At 35.5% G+C, this 19,219-nt stretch overlaps 1 protein-coding gene across 2 annotated transcripts in view; it reads left to right on the top strand.

Moving 5' to 3' along the window:
* The window catches only part of LOC111054728 (probable nuclear hormone receptor HR3), a 269,988-nt gene that overhangs the window by 94,682 nt on the left and 156,087 nt on the right, over nucleotides 1–19,219 (top strand). The window contains exon 2 of one of the 2 annotated variants that reach the window (XM_039441255.1): nucleotides 16,891–16,944. The exons of the other annotated variant lie outside the window; for it this stretch is intronic. The gene's annotated coding sequence lies outside the window, so the exon portion shown is untranslated. The remainder of the gene's footprint in view (nucleotides 1–16,890; nucleotides 16,945–19,219) is intronic. 2 annotated transcript variants of the gene reach the window in all.

Raw genomic sequence — 19,219 nt, 5'->3', positions numbered from 1 at the left:
TGTAATATAATAACAATAGATAATAATTATATTGTTATGCATCTACATAAATTGGCGGAGCTTTGGACATATCAATGTCCATTCTTCGGAAAGAATATTAAAAATATCCTCCCCACTAACTCTCTACCAAAACGTTAATTTCATTATTTAAACTAAGGATTTATTCACTAATGGAAATATTGTAAAAGTTTTAATCAATATGAATATTTAAGAGAAAAAAAACAGAAAATTGATAAAGTAAAAGTAATTATATAGGTAGATAAGATCAAATAATTGATTAATAAAATGAAGTAGGCTGAAAGTAGATCAGGGTAATCAACTTTCAGTAATATACAACAGTATGCAGTGGATAATTGAAATAACATGAGTTTATATAATATATATATATATATACACAATTCGTTCTATAACAGGTTTAAAGGTTTGTATTTGTGGGATGGGTGGGGGATGGTTGTCATGTGATCGTTCTAAGGCCGGACAGTTTCATTCATTTGTTCCAAAAGATGTTTTTTCAAAGTCAGGATGAAGCTCGCTCGGCTCCATGCACGACAGGCACTGACTAAGAAGGATTTTGTGAAAATAGTAGTTCGATGATTGGGTATCCTTAAAGTACTTTCTCCGGTTCTAGTATGTGAAGCATCTATCCTCCTACCTTCAGAGACAAATTTGAAATCATCTTTAAAATAGTTCGGATTACCGTATTTCAAGATATCTCTAACAAGCTTGACTATTCGAAAAAGCCTTTGATTGGGAAGCTTTTATGTTGAACTAGCAATGTGGGCTGGGGTGATATGATCATGGCGTTGGAGAGAGTAGACGAAACGTAGACAATAATTTTGGCAACGCTGTAGTTTATCATTCAGAGTGACTTGCATATCGTTAAGAACAGAATTACAATACATTAAATGTGGGAAGATGAGAGATTGAACCAATAATAATTTAATGTTTCTAGGGAGAATATTGTGCATTTTCTTCAATGCATGCATGGCTGAGAATACCTTTTTACAAGTTTTGTTCACTTGTTCTGACCAGTAAAGAGTATTATTCATAATAATGCCTAAATTTTTAACTGAGCTACAGTAAGGAATGTCATTACCATCTACACTAATTTTGTGAATCGATTCAAGGTCAATATTGTTCATAAGACGAGAATATCCAATTATAATGGGTTGTGTTTTGATGGGATTAAGCTTAAGGCCATTTTTCTTTGTCCATTCCACTATCGAATTGATATCCTGATTCATTATTCCAACTGTTTCATTAATTTTTGTTATGGGACAGCTTAAATAGATTTGAAGGTCGTCTGCATAAGTATGGAAACTGGAGAATTTGATAATGGAAGAAAGGTCATTAGCATACAAAGTGAAGAGGAGAGGGCCTAAAATTGAACCTTGTGGTACTCCATGCATAACGTTTTTCCAAGTAGACTTTTTGTCACCGACAGATACACATTGTTTCCTACCTAATAAATAGGATTCAAACCAAACTAACGAGTTGTGACTGAAACCAAGAATAGCCAACTTATTCAGAAGGACCGTATGATCAACAGTATCAAATGCTTTAGAAAAATCAAATAGGGTGAGGATGGTGCATTTTCTTTGGTCCATAGCTAACCTTATATCATCAGTGACAGGAAGCAGAGCTGTTTCAGTTGAATGGAATTTTCTAAAGCCTGATTGAAAGTTATGAAGCTTACTATTGTTGTCTAGAAATTTTACAACTTGAGCATGAATGAGTCTTTCTAGCACTTTGGACAATGCAGGTAAAATACTGATTGGTCTAAAATCCTCAACTCTATTGGGTGATGGAACTTTATTTAGAGGGCGAACCAGAGCAAACTTCCAGTTTTCAGGGAAAATGCCTTCTTCAAGTGACTTGTTGAAAATGTATGTAATGGTTGGTAAAACAGCAAATAACATTTTCTTGTTAAATTTAATAGGAATTTTGTCAACACCCATAGCATGACTATGAATACATTAAATTGCTCTGAAAGTGTCTTCTTCTGAGATTGGATGGAAATGGAATTGATTAGTAATTGGTAAATCTAAGTTTGTAACCTGCTCTTCAAGATCATCGATATGATTAGCAATGACAACTTCGTCGCGTTGGTTAGAGTGTGAAACGAAATGGTCATTTATATTGTTCAATGGTAAGTCAATTTGTGGATTCGATTTCTGTTTGCCAAGCCCGAATTCTTTTATTCCCTGCCAAAGTGATTTAGAGTCTTGTCTGTTGTTTGTCATAAACGAATTCAAGTACCTAATCTTTGAGTTCCATAATTCCTGTTTAACTCTATGTTATGTCTCCAGTCATCCACGGTACTCGTCGTTTTCTATTAATCTTCCTTGTCACATAAGGTGCATGTTTGTCATACAAAGTCAAAGTCCAATTCTCGAAAGTCTTGTCATCAACTGAGGGAAACGCTTCAATTTGATGCCATGGAGTCTGAGCCACATCAGTCAGGAAGGCGGCTTCATCAGAGTTTTTGAAGTCTCTATAAGTGATAATTTTCTGTTCTGGCTTGGGTATCTTATGGGAAAGTACACAGTAGATCAGATCATGTCCAGAAATAGCTAGGACTGAGATTTGGCCTGCTTGAACAACCTCATTGGGATCACTAACAATGAGAAGGTCAATGAGTGTGTCTGATTCATTAGTATGATGAGTTGGATCGAGAGGTAAAATAGTCATGTTTAGGCATTGGAAAATTGTAGTCAGTTGAAAGTAGTCAAAGTTATGATTCGTCATGTTCAAGTCGGTGTTCATATCCCCCATAACTAGTATACGGTTATAACAAGGCATAAGAGAAAGCAAGGCACTTTCGAAATCTGTGAAATGACCTATTTTTGGTGGGCGATAACAGATAAAAACGAGTAATTTATCAGTACTAGATAAGGATAATTCAAGTAGCATAAACTCTGGTCTGGAACAATACTCTTGTTTAGATGTGATTAAAACTTTTGTTTTGATACCATCTTTCACATAAATTGCTACACCCCCACAAGCTTTATTTAATCTATCATTCCGGAAAAGATTATATCCAGGCAAAGCAACAAAATTTGATGGAATACTAGGCTTCAAAAATGATTCGGAAATTCCGATTATATTGAAGTCCTGAAAACGGAAGATTGCTCTGAGTTCATCAATGTGGCAGCTGAGGGATTGTACGTTAAGGTGAGCAGCCTTGAAAAGTTTTTTGAAAGAGTGGAGCTTATTTGCTAGAAACATACCTGCGTTATTATTACTATTATTGAAATAATCATACCTACTTGAGGGCAAGCGAGCTGACGTGTCAGTGAGAGGCATCATGGAAGCAGCAGACCAATCATGAACCGACCTCAGAACGACTCATGACGGGGAAAATGGGGATGAAATTGATAAAACTTAACCTAAATGAAAAAGTCTCTTGATTCGAGTGTATTCAGTATGCCTTGGCAGTTCGGCTCCCTTCACTATTTATAGCACTAGTTCAAAATTCACTAAACACAATAAGATGTAGATGTGTGGAGTTCCGGTGATGAATAATCCTAATGGTGAATAAGATGAAGATTGAGGAAGAACTTGTAGTGGGAGATCTAGTCCAAGTGGAGATAGAGCGAGTAGGTATCCGGTATTGGAAGAATCGGGTCCAAGTGGAGATTCAGATTCAGATTCAGATTCAGATTCCTTTATTCATGTCAGAGTCCAGCAGATAATCCAATGTGGTGGGCAGTTTGCAGTGGTAGATGCTGATGGGAGCGAGCAGGTGGGGGAGCGAGAGAGAGCCAGGGCGGCGGCAAGAGAGAGCGCGTGCGAGAAGTCACAGGAACCAGGTCTGAAAACAGGAAGAAAACTCCAGCAGAAACACAGCAGAAAAAGTACAGAAAGTATATGAAAATCATTAAGAGGATAGACAATTAAAAGAGAGTGTACAGAGAGATGGAAAATAAGAACGAGAAATATGAATTAGTAGATTGATTTAAAATTGCAGTTGACGGTTGTTAGAGAGAAGAATGTGACTAATAAGGACTAAGCTGTGTGAGAATACACATAGATTATGTAAGATTATTGTCTAAAAAGGTGGATGAAGAGAGAGATATTAGAAGAAAGTAGTAAATATCCGGTGCATAAAATGAGGTAGATAATAAGAAAATGAAATTGGAGGGATGAGAAAACCGAAGGAGAGAGAGAGGGAGTGAGTAAGAGAGAGCGAAGGGATTGATACAGATAGCATAGAGTACAGTGTTAATGATCTGTTATAGAAATGAAGTAAGCATGTCTATATTATTAAAAATATACAGTATAACTAGTTTTGAGCATGAATTGAGCTAATTTGGAGGGAGGTCAGAATGAGAAGAGGTAGGAAGAGAAGAAATAATAGAAGTTACAGACAGGTAATACTGCATATAAGAAAACAGAATAATGAATATATAAATAGAATACGCGAATAGAAGGTTGGAATGTGACTATGGTGAAAATCACAATAGAAGTGCCAATCATAAGTTTACCGTCATTATTACGATGACTGTTATTTCTGTTATTGTTGTCAATTCCACGAAAAGTCAACTTGAATCCTGCTGTAAGTTTACTATACACACTAGTAATATACATGTGGAGACTGTATTCAGGCTTTGTTGATAAACAGAAATGGATTTAATAGATTATGGATTGACAATGAACTGAGATGAGGAAGAAGCGTAATAAACTCAGCAATTCGAAATAGGTTATAAATTTATTATTAAAGTGAACTTAAGTTTCGGAGCAATTTTCATAATTTTATCAGCAGTGGAAAAGGTTCTATTTTTGTACTATGCTATCGTTAGATAAAAAGTGACACATTGGATTAGCTGGAAACATCATTCGGTTATGTCTAATGGAATACTAGTTTCCTGATTGAGTATTGGATGATTCAATCAGTAAAAACGTTTCAGTATACTAGATGAATAATTGCTATAACTAAATTGATATAGCTTTATTCCAGTTATATTTTTTCCATGAAAACAGTATTATATATGTTCAAAAAAGCAAAAATTAATTTCAAGATTCATAAACATAGAATCCAGTTATATTTTTCCCATGAAAACAGTATTATATATGTTCAAATAGCAAAAATTAATTTGGTAAAAATGGTATCTATAGGGCAATTGTCCAACAAAAAATAAAAGACTGAAAAAATGAAAAGAAAGAAGAGTGATTATTACATGAGGAGGCACAAATTCGGAGACACTTAAAGCCAAGTACTTAGAGGCAAATAAAACTTTTAAACAATTGTGTGTGAAGAAAAGAAAAGAGTATTGGTGTCAATTGACTGAAAAGTTCAAGGAAGTGAGGGATGCAGGTCAATTTTGGAAGCTCGTTCATTGTTTTAGAAAAAAGAAGTTCAGCACTGGATCTAATATTGCATTAAGGGACTGGGTGATGAATTTTCAGCAGCTACTAAATCCTTGTATTACGGCAGATAGTGTTGTATGCTGCACCATGCTTTGTAGATTAGATTCTCGATGCACCGATTTCTCTGCAAGACTTGCATGATGTTCTTGGCAGAGCCAAGGATAATAAGGCACCTGGGGAGGACCGAATATTTTATGAATTCTTCAAGCACGCATCAGGTGATTTCTTGGGAGAACTGGTGGATGTGTTCAATGGCCTGCTAGAATATTCTGTCATGCCAGAGAGCTTCAAAGAATCAATAATATATCCTGTCTTTAAAAAAGGAAACAGTAATGAAGCAGCGAACTATGGGGGCATATCTTTTGGTAATACAGTGGGCAAGCTGTTCGCTGGGACACTCTTGGATATGATACAGAAATGGATTACTCACAACAACATTTTGCGGGAGTTCCAGGCTGGGTTCAGAAGGTCATATTTCACCGTCAACAATGTATTTTATCTAATGAGCATCATAAACACCAAGTTGAGTAGGAGAGGAAAGAAAGTCTATGCCTTCTTTGTGGACTTCTCTGCAGCGTTCGACCGGATAGATAGGCATGCCTTGTTCTACAAGCTCACTGAAATCGGAGTGTCACAAAAGATGTTGAATGTACTCAGGAACCTGTATGATGGATCAGCATCGAGACTTTGGTGTCAGGAAGGATTGTCAGAGAAGTTTGACACTGGCACAGGCGTTAAGCAGGGTTGTCTGTTGAGCCCCTTACTTTTCTCATTGTTTGTGAATGACTTGGAGGACTACTTGGATGGTGGAATCAGTGTTGGTGGCGTTTGCATAAAACTCTTAGCCTATGCTGATGACATGGTTATTCTTGCTCCAGATAGAGTGTCGATGAAGAAGATGATTGCCTGCCTGGAAGTGTACTGTGAAAGGTGGAGCCTTCAGGTCAATCTAAACAAGTCCAAAATCATGATTTTCAGGAGAGGAGGCAGAGTGAGTAGATATGATGTATGGAAGTATAAGAATGAGCTAATTGAGGTAGTTTGAAATTATACATACCTGGGAGTGAACCTCACAACTCAACTATCACTGAAGCATCATTTCAGAGAGAAATCATCTGCAGCAAAGATGACACTGAATGTTTTCAATAGTCTTTTAACACATAGCAGTATCACACTCAAACAGAAGCTTCAGATCTTTGAGGCTGTTTCAAGATCTATAGTCTGCTATGGAGCCCAAATCCGGGGAGGAAGGATGATTGAGGAGGTGGAGTGTGGGCACCTGACTACTGCTTGTTCTTGGAGACAGGAGTGAGGCCACTGCTGCTCTACATGTTGAAGCTGCATCTCAAATACTTGCATTGATGCATGAGGCTGCCTGACCACAGATATCCCAACATACTGCTCAGGAAAATCATTGAGGAAAGAGTATTCTGGCATAACAACTGGATGGATCTGGAAAGTGTGTATGGAGTTCCTGCTGCGGGCCTCTTAACGTGCGATATCCAGAAGGTTCTCAACAAGGTTGATGAGGGGCTGCAGTGCGGGTTGAAGGAAAGAATGATGGGGAGTCACAGATGCTCGATCTATCCACAACTTGCAGTTTTCACCGATTATGTACATCAACCGATCGACTTTGCGCTGGTGAAGTGGTTTTTGAAGGCGAGGACAGAGCTTATTCTGCTGAACAAGTAATTATTCGGCCGGGAGATGAGGATCTGCTCGTTCTGCAGCATGAAGGAGGAGGAAGATGTACCGCACTTTATTGCCAGGTGGCCTGTCCTCGCTGAAATTCGGAGAAGGCACCTTCAGAAGAGTATCCTGCCTGAAGAGGAGCTGCTGTCACATCTCATTGGACGGGACTGGCAGGCAGTGAGCCGCTACTGCAAGGATGCCTGGCAGTATAGATACTTCCTGGTTCAGCAATTCAATTTCTAACTTATATGAACTTTTGTGGAAGCATAATTTTTGAATTTCTTCTTTATTTGATATTTCTAATCAACTCCCCCAGACGGCACTATGCCATGGGATGAAATCGCCTTTAATGATTTGCTTTGTGTATGGTTTTTTTTTAGAATATTTGAATAAAGGCCATTTATTATTATTATTATTATTATTATCCCTTTTTCACGCAGTTGCGGATAGCTTATGCGAAGAGGGGCAAAATTTATGCAACCTCTTGGCATTATTTTCTATTATTGATGGAGTATTTTACCAAATATGTTGGAGCGTTTGGCGTACTATGCGAGCTGTATCAAGCAGAACAGACTTCTGCATTTTCCCTACCAGAGTTTCTGAGACATCAATAGCCTTACAGCTCTCCACTGTTGAATTAAGAACCAGACCATTCACAGATATTACGATTGGGATTATTCTAACATTATTGAGCCCATACATATCTTTGAGCTCGAATGCTAGCTCTTGATATTTCCTCAATTTCTCACCTCTTGTTCTTTGACAATTTTCATCTGCTGGTATGGCTACATCAATTATCAAGGCTTCTTTTTCATTCATGTTCAACATTAGGATGTCAGGCTTGTTATGAATGACTTGCCTGTCAGTGATCATTTGAACATCCCAATAGATCTTAATCTGGTTTCTCTCAATAAATGCAGGAGGAGAGTAAGAATAGTATGGGGGCATTTCTTCAAAGAAGTCAAATTCCTGCTGCAATTTCAGGTGCACTATCTTTGCAACATTATTATGTCGCCTCAAATACTCTTTTGGTGCCAATATTGAGCAGCCTGAAACTATGTGCTGAATACTTTCTACTGCAGCGTTACAAAGCCTGCATTTATCACTTATGCTCAGATCTCTGATGATATGTCTTCTATAGGCATTGGTAGCGACAACCTGATCCTGCATAGCAATTATAAAGCCTTCTGTTTCTGGGAAAAGACTTCCATCTGTCAGCCACCTGCTTGAAAGGTCATGATTATTATGATCAGAGTTCAGATGCTTACAGTAGCGCCCATGCAGTTCCCTCTGTTGCCATTCTGCCTTGTAATCATGCACTGTCAAGGGCTCTCGACCATTAGGATTCCTCAGGTTAAGTGCAGTATAATTTTCATCCAGTCGGCACACTTCCCTGAGGAGATTTGTGTTATCAGAAATGAAATACTCTCTCAGTCTTTTCTCTTGTTTTGCACACAGATCTGAAACCCTGGACAAGCCCCTGCCACCCAGCTTCCTTGGCATATATAGACGACTCATCGATGATCTTGGGTGATGCACCCTGTTTTTCGTCATTTGAGTCCTCACAAGCCTGTCCATTTGTTCCAGACGAGTGTCAGACCACTTCAGAACACCAAAACTGTAGGTCAGAGATGGAATAACCCAAGAATTTATTGCCTTGATCAGATGCTTTGAAGGCAATTTAGATTTCATGACTTTACTTAGTCTTCTCTTAAATTCAGTTTCCAAGCGGCTGAACACTTCAACACGGGAGATTTTCAAATGCTGGTGGAGTCCCAAGTATTTATATGTCTGTCCTATTTGCAACTGCCCTATTTCATTTTCCAGTGTCAACATCCCTTCTGCTGTATTTACTACTTTACCTTTCTTCACATGCAGTACTGCACACTTCTCCAATCCTAATTTCATTTTGATACTCTGGCTGAAAGTAGTGACTAGCTGAAGCAAATTCTCAAGCTGCTCTGGTGACTTGGCATAAAGTTTCAGGTCATCCATATAGAAACTGTGTGATACTGTAAGCTCTCTTGAAACATTGAGCTTATATCCATATGGGGAATTTCTTAGCAACAAACTAAGAGGATTTAAGGCCAGGCAGAACCAGAGAGGGCTCAGACTGTCACCCTGGTAAATTCCTCTGACAACCTTGATAGCACCTGTTTGAAATTGATCCACTCCATCCCCAATACACAGCCTGACACTCCACTCAGTCATGGCTAGCTTCAAAAAGTTGACAATACCTGAACTGACTTTATAAAGTTGGAGAACATGCACCAGCCAACTGTGTGGGACGGAGTCAAAGGCTTTTGCATAATCTATCCAGGCAATGGATAGATTCCTCTGCTTAGCACTCGCCTGACCAGCAATGAAGGAGTCAACAACTAGCAACTCCTTACATCCTTTTGCTCCCTTCTTGCACCCAAGTTGTTCTGGGGCAATTATACAGTTCTCTGTAATATGCTTCTCATTTTTGTGGTGATAATGGAGGTCAAAAGCTTGTATACACTATTCAAGCAGGTGATGGGCCTGTAATCTTTGGGACCGAGTTCACCGTCTTTCTTAGGTACCATATAGGTCAAGCCTGATGCAAATCCTGCTGGAATCTCTGACTCGGAATTTAGAAGGTCATCAAAGCACTTTGCAACAACAGGATGGAGGCTTGAAAAATTTTAATTATTATTAAATTTATTATTATTATTATTATTTATAATTTATTATTATATTTATTATAAATTATTATTATTTTTATTATTATAAAAATTTATTATTATTATATTATTATTATTATTGTTATTGTTATTATTATTATTACTACTACTTTACTATGACTTCAAAAATCTGGTCCGCCATCTTGGTTCCGCCATATTGAATGCAACTTTATTTTTTTTAAATGAGAAGGTTGTCATGCAATACATGATTTTGATACGAAATTTCAAGAAAAAATGAATAGCAAAAACCGCACATCGATGTCTCAAACCGTTCAGAAGATATTCACATTATTAATCAATACCTCTTATGTATTTCATTTCTGATATGCATGATATTGATTAAAAAAGTTAATATATTCTGAACGGTTTGAGATATCGATATGCGGTTTTCGCCATTCATTTTTTTCTTGAAATTTCATATAGAAATCATGTATAACATGACCACCTTCTATTTAAAAAAATAAAGTTGCATTCAATATGGCGGATCCAAGATGGTGGACCATATTTTTAAAGTCATAGTAAAGTAGTATTTTCAATTTGAGTAGGATCCCTGATCACACCCACCATCAAATTACCTTTGTGTATGAGATATGAAGCCGTTCTCGGACTTTTTTTTCTCCTTTCTGCTTTTAATATTTTTGATTAATAATGTGAATATATTCTAAACGGTTTGAGATATCGATATGCGGTTCTTTTTTTTTCTTGAAAATTCGTATAGAAATCATGTATCACATGACAACCTTCCTATTTAAAAACAAAAGTTGCATATGGCGGACCAGATTTTTGAGGTCATAGTAAAGTAGTATTTTCAATTTGAGTAGGATCCCCATTCACACCCACAATCAAATTACCTTCGTAATTTAAGATATTAAGCCGTTCTCGGACTTTTCACCCACTCTGTATGCAATAGGATCGGTGGAGGACGCTGAGAAATAGAAGTTCTTTTCACTTTTGAGCTAGGATGCGGTTGAAGAGATAGAAAATCTGAAACTTGAAATTTGGGACTTCGAGTTCAATATATATTTTTTTTAATTTTGAACATGTGATATATGAAATAATACCGATTTGAAGCGCAGAGAAGAATGAGTCCAATTTGAACCTGATCCGTTAAAGTATTGAAAGGTTAGGTTGATTTTTAGGGTAAAATTTACGGATAAAGGGCCGCCATCTTGAAACGGGGATAAATTTAGAAATGTTGAATATATACGTTTCTGCGCCTTGTTTCAAACTACTTGTATACCAAATTTTATCCAAATCGGACCATAACTCAACTGTAACTGCGGTACAAACAAACAGATTGACTCGAAACATAGAATTCGTTTCGCTCATTTAATAATGAGAATTGAGTAAACCATTATTTGTATACCAGTAAGTGAACGATTACTGATTTATTATGAAGGTACAATGACCTAGTACCTAGTATCATCTTATTATACTGATGCCTTGAGTTGCATTATTTTATCCATATTTTTCATTTCCCGTAACAGCTTCTACAATAATTCTATAAATATAATTCTGTGAATATTAAGGAATCAAAAAGGAGAATTAATTATTCCACTATAACCTCTTACTCTTAAATCTTACAATAAGAGAGGTTATTATAATCACTTGAAAATAGCCCTATTTGACTCAGGTTGGCAATGTTTCGAATTTAAGTAGCAACTATCTCAATATATATTGAAGCTATTTAAGTTAAGAATATCAGCTGTTATGTAGCTAAGGTGAACGTGATATTTTCGAGCTCAAAATTTAAGTGGTTTTATTCTCTATTTTGTGAATTTTAAGTTTGTTTCATGTTTTTAAAAAAGTTTTACTATCAATCTATCCAAATCTAGAATTGATTGTTTTATTCTAATCTATATTCTCAGATTGTGATTTGGTGTAGAAAATTAAAATGGACATAACCTATGTATGATATTTGGACAATTTGAAACTAAATTAGGAAATTGAAAAAGTTTTGGGCAATAGCCTGTTTTTTCTTTCCCGATCATTGTATTGTTTGAGCTAACTTAGTATATAAATAAATATTTATTTATTCAGATTAAAAATCCATTGCTACCTGAACACAACATACATTAAAATATTAGAATGTTGCTCATTTACTGTATTGATTATTTCCAATCACGGTGCGTCTTAAACTATACTTGATGTTCAATATTACACATTTAGAGTGTGTTCTGGAATAATTATACAGTACTATGTAATCCCATCGTATTTATTTGTAGTAATAGAATTTTGTTATGTTTTTTCTTATACATTTCGTTTACTGAGTCATTCATCTCAGCGATATATTTGTATGGTTGCTTGAAATAGATAAATTCATGGACAGAGTATCAGAGTGACTTATATGATATATAAAAGTTTAAATAATAATTAATAATTGAATAATACTTGTGGGAATTTTTCAAGCGGAATCTAGGTGCTTTTTTTCAATGATGGATGAAAATGGGATTGGAGAGTTGAAAGCACGGTGCTAGGTGATAAGATGAGCACAGATGTAGGCCTAAATGTCTGCCTCTAGTCTACGTCTTCCTTTCAACCAGACATTGAATGTGAGACTTGTTTTCTTTGTGTTCTATGTTGCTCTACTGTTGTTTGTTAATGTAGTTTGGACCGAGCAGGTACCGTTAGATCTTAGCTGTTGGGATCTACGGATATCCGATTCGATATTCGACTCCCAGATCTGAACAGTGAACAGCTGACGAAGTATAATTCCATTCCAATGTGTGCTCGCTCACCTGTTCAAACCTTCAAAACTTCACCAATACAATTTATACATAGCTTCAAGTGTTGAATAGTATTATCATTAGGCGTTGTACAAAGCAAGAATAAATTTAAGCCGAGATCAGCTAAGTATAATCAGCTGATTCTATATAGTTGATGTCGGTTGGTGCAACTCGGAATCATAGTAAAAAAGTAAAGAATAATAATACCATCGAGTACCCTCCGAACCAATCATATTATACTTCAGTGTAAGAGATGCCAGCAATACGGACATAGTCAAAAGTATAGTCAACATTAAGCCATATGTGTCAGATGTGCTGGCAAACATTCAACCATTGATAGCAACAAGGTAAGGACTACTTCGCCTAAGCTCTACAATTCTCTCCCCTGCAAACTATAGGGGTTGTCTAGTTGCCAAGGAACTACAAATGAGAAGGGATAATCTGAATAAGAATAAAATCCAACATTCGCAAACTAAAGTAAACACAAGTAAGAAAATTGTTAACAACGTGTCATATGCTCAAGTCACAAAAATGAATAGCTGTGATGATCAGACCCAAAGGACCAGGCCAAATAATATGGATGAATTCAAACACTACTTTACTGTTGAAAGAGATATTAATCAAGCTGGATGGTTTCTCAAAAAGGCTCGATATTTTGGAAACTTCAGCTCCTGTCTGCTCGAAACTGCTTCTCCAAATCTCAAACAAGTAGAGTCGAGAGAACTGGAAATAGTAACTTGGAATGCTAACGGCATTAGAAATAGAAAAATTTAATTATAAATATTTTAGAGACAGATAAGATAGATGTATAAAACCCATTTTACAACTGATTCATTTTTGAAAATAAAAGGTTATAGAATATATCAAACTATTCATCCAGACAATTAAGCTCATGAAGGCAGTTCATTTACAATCAAATACAACAAATTATTACGGAGAATACAATTTACATTTACTGAAAAATCTGAACACATTAATAGTAGTTAGAACACTCACACAAAATTTTAAGGTTGGGGCAATCTACTGTTATTCCAGTCAATATAGGCATGAAAAAGGAGGTGCGCTTGCAATTTCATATTGAAGTTCTGATTTTTTAATATATAGTTTGGATATATAAGAGAAGTCCAGAACCAATTTTTGCATTCAAAATTTCCTTCTACTGGATACAGAATGGCCCAAAACCCTGGAATTTTCAGTCCATTTTCTAGTTTTCAGCTATTTCCGCCAAACCCAGGCATCGGACAGAAACATTCGCTCTCGCCTATTTTTACTTTCCTTGCCCTACTACCATAGGCAAGGAAAGTATTGCTTTCCAAAAAAAATTAAGGTACCCCAATTTCAAGTTTTCTATACGTTTCAATGTCCCCTGAGTCCAAAAACATGATTTTTGGGTGTTGGTCTGTGTGTGTGTGTATGTGTGTGTGTGTGTGTGTGTGGTGTGTGTGTGTGTGTGTGTGTGTGTGTGTGTGTGTGTGTGTGTGTGTATGTGTGTGTGTGTGTGTGTGTATGTGTGTATGTGTGTATGTCTGTGAACACGATAACTCCATTCCTAATTAACCGATTGACTTGAAATTTTAAACTTAAGATCCTTATACCATGAGGACCCGACAGTAAGAAATTCAAAAAAATTCAATTCAAGATGGCGGAAAAAATGACGGATAATTACTAAAAAACCATGTTTTTCACGATTTTCTCAAAAACGGCTCTAACGATTTTCTTCGAATTCATACCATGGATAGCTATTTATAAGCCCCATCAACTGACATGAGTCTCATTTCTGGAAAAATTGCAGGAGCTACGTAATATTCTTGAGAAAAATGGCGGATAATTACTGAAAAGCCATGTTTTTCACGGTTTTCTCGAAAACGGCTCTAACGATTTTCATCAAATTTATACCATGGATAAATTAAATTAAATAAAATTAAGATAAATTAAATTAATTAAATTAAATAGGGCTATTTATAAGCCCTATCAACTGACATGAGTCTCATTTCTGGGAAAATTGTAGGAGCTCCGTAATATTCTTGAGAAAAATGGCGGATAATTACTAAAAAAACATGTTTTTCACAGTTTTCTCGAAAACGGCTCCAACGATTTTGTTCAAATTTATACCATGGATAGATATTTATAAGCCCTATCAACTGACATGAGTCTCATTTCTGGGAAAATTGCAGGAGCTCCGTAATATTCTTGAGAAAAATTGCGGATAATTACTAAAAAACCATGTTTTTCACAGTTTTCTCGAAAACGGCTCCAACGATTTTGTTCAAATTTATACCATGGATAGATATTTATAAGCCCTATCAACTGACATGAGTCTCATTTCTGGGAAAATTGCAGGAGCTCCGTAATATTCTTGAGAAAAATGGCGGATAGTTCCTAAAAATCATGTTTTTCACGATTTTCTCAAAAATGACTTGACCGACTTATTTCAAATTCATACCCTCTATACTTATTTATCAGCTCTATCAACTGGCATGAGTCTTTTTCCTGGGAAACTAATGGGGTCCACTCCATCCTTGAGAAATGGACTTTGTAAACTCCCTCTCGTGCATGAGGTCGGTAGGTAGGTAGAGCAGTTTATAGAAAGAACACATAGTCGAGATATTCCATCTGTAGAACAGCTGTTTTTAAGACTTTAAAAAAATGACGACTAAAAAAATCATCGAATTTCACAATTTACACAAAGGAAAAAGTACTCTGAAAACAATTATATATACACACATATACAAAAGTCTGATCGTAGTTTCAAATATGAGCAAGGAAAGTTGTGTGAGTGTACCACACCGGATTTTTTAGATTTCTGATTGAAATTAAATCTATTGGAGCTCTTTATCTTCAATGATTATTGAATTAAAATTTCTCAAAAATGAGTAAAATTTCAAGAAAAAATCTATTTTGATGATTTTTTACTTTCCTTGCCCTATTACCAAAGGTAAGAAAAGTATTGCTTTCCAAAAAAAATTAAGGTACCCTAATTTAAAGTTCTCTATACGTTTCAAGGCCCCCTGAGTCCAAAAACATTATTTTTGGGTGTTGGTCTGTGTGTGTGTATGTGTGTGTCTGTGAACACGATAACTCCATTCCTAATAGACCGATTGAATTGAAATTTTAAACTTAAGGTCCTTATACCATGAGGATCCGACAATAAGAAATTCAATAAAATTCAATTCAAGAAGGCGGAGAAAATGGCGGATAATTACTAAAAAACCATGTTTTTCACGATTTTCTCAAAAATGGCTCTAACGATTTTCTTCAAATTTATACCATTGAAAGCTATTCATAAACCCTATCAACTGGCATGAGTCTCATTTCTGGGAAAATTTCAGGAGCTCCGTAATATTCTTGAGAAAAATGGCGGATAATGACTAAAAAACCACATTTTTCACGGTTTTCTCGAAAACGGCTCTAACGATTTCCTTCAAATTTATACCATGGACAGCTATTCATAAGCCCTATCAACTGACATGAGTCTCATTTCTGGGAAAATTGCAGGAGCTCCGTAATATTCTTGAGAAAAATGACAGTTACTAAAAAACCATGTTTTTCACGATTTTCTCAAAAACGCCTCTAACGCTTTTTTTTTAAATTCATACCCTGTATAATTATTTATCAGCTCTATCAACTGGCATGATTCTTTTTCCTGGAAAACTAATGGGGGGTCCACCCCATCCTTGAGAAATGGACTTTGTAACCTCCTTCTCGTGCATGAAGTAGGTAGGTAGAGCAGTTTATAAAAAGAACACAGTCATAGTCAAGATATTTCATCTGTAGAACAGCTGTTTTGACAACTTTTAAATAATTCATCGAATTTCACAATTTACACAAAGGAAAAAGTACTCTGAAAACAATTATATATACACATATACAGTAGTCTGATCGTAGTTGCAAATATGTTGCCGCCAATCGTCATTATGTTATTCCCCTAAATTATTCTCGTTTGAGAATGAGGCTTACAGTTCAATGAGCAAGGAAAGTTGTGTGAGTGTACCACACCAGATTTTTATATTTTAATCTGCAATATCTTCCGATTGTCATAATTCAAAATCCCTCTGTGCGTAATTCTATGCTCTACAGCCTGAGACCGAGCCCTAGAGCGCTCTACCTCATATGGATTTCCAGGTACACCTTCTAACAATACTTCTTGTTTTTTGAAAACACCTCATTTTCAGTTTCAACCATTGTCACCAACTTCATTGTTTTCATCAACATCATCAACTGTTATTCAAGGCATTGTTTTTGTTACTTCAAAAATTGAGTGCTATGATAATGAAGTTGATCTATTATCAATAATCATTGGTTGGTTGTGCAAAACTGAGCTCTTCCAATTATTATTGAAGATAAGTTTAATTATTGTTGAATTTTATATTATTCAATTATTTTTTATTCTATTTCAGGTAAGAGGTCACTTTACTCACAATCATAGATAACTTAGGCCGTCAAAATACTTGGTGAGTAAATTAATGTGATACCATTTTAACAGAACAAAGATGTTTAGTTTAGGTATACTGTATTTTTAATAATCGCATACTTTTTATTATATCAATAAGTACTTGATAATTCTTACTCAAGCTTCGTATATGAATGATATTTTTTAAAAAGTGAACACAATCTGTTATTGAATCTACGAGAATCGAATACGACAATGAAGATCAAAATCAATAATATCATCACTCTCAATTGCATCGAAACATTCCAAATTCATTACATCATCAAAATTATATTGATTTTCCATCAGCAACTAAAATGTATATACAAATAATAGTTATGACCTGAACGAGACAAATTATCCTTCAACACAACAAAATTAGTTTCACCTATCAAGATCCTATCTCTACATAATTATTATTCTGGTTTTATTACAAAATAAAAATAGCTCAAGATACAATTTAATAATTGGATTGAAATTATAACTTCAAAATTCATAATCATATACAACATAATATAGAGTATACTTTCTATATCCTTATCCTTCAAAAAACTTGGAAGTTTCAACTAAGAACACAGTGCCTGGTGAGAAGTTTCGATACATTATCTCATTAAAATAAAATAATATTGCATTAGAAGATTAGGCACCTAAATATTGTAAAATATCAAATTTATTCACACTATAATACAATCTTGCAGTGCATCACTTGGAGTTTTATTGTAGAGTCATAAATTTTCATATTTGATTCTGCATCCAGTGTATTCACAAAATACCTGAATTATTCGGAGTTATGGAGTTGAGTAAATCAATTCATGAGTGTGTCATGCAATATGCAGTTAAATATTGCCACGCGTCAATACTGAAGTATACTACACTTCAAATCATTGGAAGTCGAATTCATAATATCATGAAGGATGAAGATGACAACTCCCAATCTTAAATGGGCCGGTCCCACGAGTGAGGTAACAGTATCAAAATTGTATCTATATGTAATTTATATCATGGAGTTTATATAATGGAGTTGTTTTGGCATGCCATTGTTTTGGAGACTTCTAGTAAATTCAAAATAATGACAAAGAAGTGTGTCAGTATAAATAAATGAAGAGTTGAACCATCTCAGATCAAGTACTTTCAATTTAACAAACAGAAAGAGAGTTTAAATTATGAATAGTATTATAAAGAGTTCCAAATCGTAATGTACGTAGATGAATGTAGGCTGTGAATAGTGTAGTTCTGAAATTGACTTGAGTAAATGTAGCGTTGAGACAAATATTTTTTACTCATAAGTAAGGAATGAGTAAATAGAAATATAAATGTAACAACATATATGGAGTAGTATTGGCGTGATTAACCGTCGTAGCAGTTGTAGTAACGAACATGAGAGTGTGCCAGTATTTTCACACGATGCACAGGTAGATAGTCAGAGTAGCCTATATATGTATAATTATACTGTACAGTAAGCAGTGTTACAAAATGGTCGAGTGGTAGAGGGAAAGCCATTCTGACAAGGAAAGTCCTGATCCTGAGTCGGAGAGAGACTTCCTTGCTATCTGCGAACGAGTACCTCAGCGTTAGAAGTGCTTTTTTGCCGAAAGAAGAGAAGATTTCTAGCCATCTGGTCGGTTAGGAGGTTACATAATGACCCTGCCTTGTACGCTTGTACCGTTACCAATCTTCAGCTCCAGGGCAGGTCTTCAACATAAAACAGAATATGGTAGACCTTGTTCATCATTTCTCTCAACAGATCCTACCATTTCTCAATGCTGAGATTAATAATAGCATCACCTCGTCACCCCGGGACCTTTGCCATGGGCTGATATCATTCATCATCAACTTAGAAATATTCATATTGAACAATATTTCTTTCATTTGAATTTCATTAAAAAAACACAACTCAATAATTTAATGAATGTTTGAAGTAGAGTGGTATGAGTGGAACTTGGTTGTATTATGATTGAAGATGCGGTAGAAGAAGAAATTGTCAGCCACCGAGGTAAAAATGAACGTACTAATTCAAATTGTTTATGAATAGATATTGAATAATTGTATCGAATTCCCACCTTTTTCCGTCTTGAATATGAATAATTGATGAAACACAAAAAATTGTTAGGTAACAGGTGTATAATATGACATATAAAAAGTTGAATATTCACTCTATCACCATCAAATCATCGTCCCTTTGGATTAAGTGGTTTGGGTTTCAAAATTGCTTAACACTCAAAGAGTTCTAAACTTAGGGTTTGCTGGAATAATGAATTAATTTGTTAATGAATATAACAATTAAACTATACATCCAT

This window comes from Nilaparvata lugens, chromosome X (assembly GCF_014356525.2).
Source record: "Nilaparvata lugens isolate BPH chromosome X, ASM1435652v1, whole genome shotgun sequence".
Classification (NCBI taxonomy): domain Eukaryota; kingdom Metazoa; phylum Arthropoda; class Insecta; order Hemiptera; family Delphacidae; genus Nilaparvata; species Nilaparvata lugens.
This window is presented reverse-complemented; position numbering and strand designations above follow the sequence as displayed.